The 2500-nt window shown below is 41.4% G+C and overlaps 1 protein-coding gene across 1 annotated transcript in view; it reads left to right on the top strand.

Annotated features, from left to right (window-relative positions):
- The window catches only part of LOC124030026 (rho GTPase-activating protein 44-like), a 2046-nt gene extending 1970 nt beyond the window's left edge, over positions 1-76 (top strand). The window contains exon 3 of the mRNA XM_046341545.1: positions 1-76. This exon is cut by the window's left edge and continues 193 nt beyond it. The gene's annotated coding sequence lies outside the window, so the exon portion shown is untranslated.
- The last annotated feature ends 2424 nt before the right edge of the window (positions 77-2500 follow it).

Raw genomic sequence — 2500 nt, 5'->3', positions numbered from 1 at the left:
TGCTGAGTGCAAGCTGGTCGATCCTTCCTCCCTCATTCTCTCTTCTCTGTCTCAATCTCTGTTTCTCTCATCACTCTCACTCTCTCTCTGTTTCTCTCTTCACTCTCTCACTCTCTCTCTCTGTTTCTCTCTTCACTCTCTCTCTCTCACTCTCACTCTCTCTGTTTCTCTCTTCACTCTCTCACTCTCTCTCTGTTTCTCTCTGTTTCTCTTTCAATATGTCAATAATCACTCTTCTGTTTCTAATAATAATATCTCTGTCTCTCACTTTCTCTCACTATTCTGTTTCTTCTTCAATTTCCACTTCACTTGCTGTTTCACTCTTCACTTAAATAACTTTCACTTTCTGTTTCTCACTATAAATTTGTTTCTCTTTCACTTTCAAATAACAAACTTCACTCTTCTCTGTTTCTCTCTTCCTCTGTTTCTCTCACTCACTCACTCTCATTTCTCTCTGTTTCTCTCTTCACTCTCTCACTCTCACTCTCTCTGTTTCTCTCTTCACTCTCTCTCACTCTACTCTCTGTTTTCTCTTTCACTCTCTCACTCTCACTCTCTCTGTTCTCTCTTTCTCTCTCTCTCTCTCTCTCTGTTTCTCTCTTTCACTTTCTGTTTCTCTTTCACTCTCTCTCTCACTCTCACTGTTTCTCTCTTCAATATTCACTTTCTCTCTGTTTATTCTGTTTCTCAATAATCACTTTCAATCTCACTAAATATCTAATTTCTCTTCACTCTCTTTCTTAATCTCAATAATAAATATCATTTTTTATATTTGTATATATCTTTTCACTTTATATACTTCAATATTCTGTTTTTCTTTTCAAAATATGTAAATCTCTTATCACTCTCTCACTAATATCTCTCTCTGTTTCTCTCTTCACTCTCTCACTCTCACTCTCTCTCTGTTTCTCTCTTCACTCTCTCTCTCTCACTCTCTCTGTTTCTCTCTTCACTCTCTCACTCTCATTCTCTCTGTTTCTCTCTTCACTCTCTCACTCTCGCTCTGTTTCTCTCTTCACTCTCTCACTCTCTCTCTCTGTTTCTCTCTTCACTCTCTCTCTCTCACTCTCTCTGTTTCTCTCTTCACTCTCTCACTCTCTCTCTGTTTCTCTCTTCACTCTCTCTCTCACTCTCTCTGTTTCTCTCTTCACTCTCTCACTCTCACTCTCTCTGTTTCTCTCTTCACTCTCTCTCTCTCACTCTCTCTGTTTCTCTCTTCACTCTCTCACTCTCTCTCTGTTTCTCTCTTCACTCTCTCTCTCTCACTCTCTCTGTTTCTCTCTTCACTCTCTCACTCTCTCTCTGTTTCTCTCTTCACTCTCTCTCTCACTCTCTCTCTGTTTCTCTCTTCACTCTCTCCTCTCTACCTTCTCTGTTCTCTCTTCACTTCTCTCACTTTCTCACTCTCTGTTTCTTCTTCACTTTCACTCTCACTCTCTGTTTCTCTTCACGCCTCTCTCTGTTTCTTCTCTTCACTCTCTCACTTCACTTTCTGTTTCTTCTTTTCACTTTCTCTTCTCACTCTCTCTACTTTCTTTCACTTCTCACTTTCACTCTCTCTGTTTCTTCTTCACTCTCTCTCACTTTCGCTCTGTTTCTTTCTCTTTCACTCTCTCACTTTCTGTTTCTCTTTTCACTTTCTCTTCTCACTTTCTGTTTCTCTCTTTCACTCTCTCTCACTCTCTGTTTCTCTCTTCACTCTCTCTCTCACTTTCTGTTTCTCTTCACTCTCTCACTCTCACTCTCTTGTTTCTCTTTCACTCTCTCTCTCTCACTCTCTCTGTTTCTCTTCACTCTCTCACTCTCTCTGTTTTCTCTTCACTTTCACTCTCTCTCTGTTTCTTCACTTCACTCTTCTCTCTGTTTCTCTTTCACTCACTCACTCTCTCTCTGTTTCTCTCTTCACTCTCTCTCTCACTCTCTCTGTTTCTCTCTTCACTCTCTCACTCTCACTCTCTCTGTTTCTCTCTTCACTCTCTCTCTCTCACTCTCTCTGTTTCTCTCTTCACTCTCTCACTCTCTCTCTGTTTCTCTCTTCACTCTCTCTCTCTCACTCTCTCTGTTTCTCTCTTCACTCTCTCACTCTCTCTCTGTTTCTCTCTTCACTCTCACTCTCACTCTCTCTCTGTTTCTCTCTTCACTCTCTCACTCTCTCTCTCTGTTTCTCTCTTCACTCTCTCTCTCTCACTCTCTCTGTTTCTCTCTTCACTCTCTCACTCTCACTCTCTCTGTTTCTCTCTTCACTCTCTCACTCTCTCTCTCTGTTTCTCTCTTCACTCTCTCACTCTCTCTCTCTGTTTCTCTCTTCACTCTCTCTCTCTCACTCTCTCTGTTTCTCTCTTCACTCTCTCACTCTCTCTCTGTTTCTCTCTTCACTCTCTCTCTCTCTGTTTCTCTCTTCACTCTCTCACTCTCACTCTCTCTGTTTCTCTCTTCACTCTCTCACTCTCTCTCTCTGTTTCTCTCTTCACTCTCTCACTCTCTCTCTGTTTCTCTCTTC

Source organism: Oncorhynchus gorbuscha, unplaced genomic scaffold (assembly GCF_021184085.1).
Source record: "Oncorhynchus gorbuscha isolate QuinsamMale2020 ecotype Even-year unplaced genomic scaffold, OgorEven_v1.0 Un_scaffold_8859, whole genome shotgun sequence".
NCBI lineage: Eukaryota > Metazoa > Chordata > Actinopteri > Salmoniformes > Salmonidae > Oncorhynchus > Oncorhynchus gorbuscha.
Note: the sequence above shows the minus strand (reverse complement) of the source record. Positions and strands in the feature narration are given on the sequence as shown.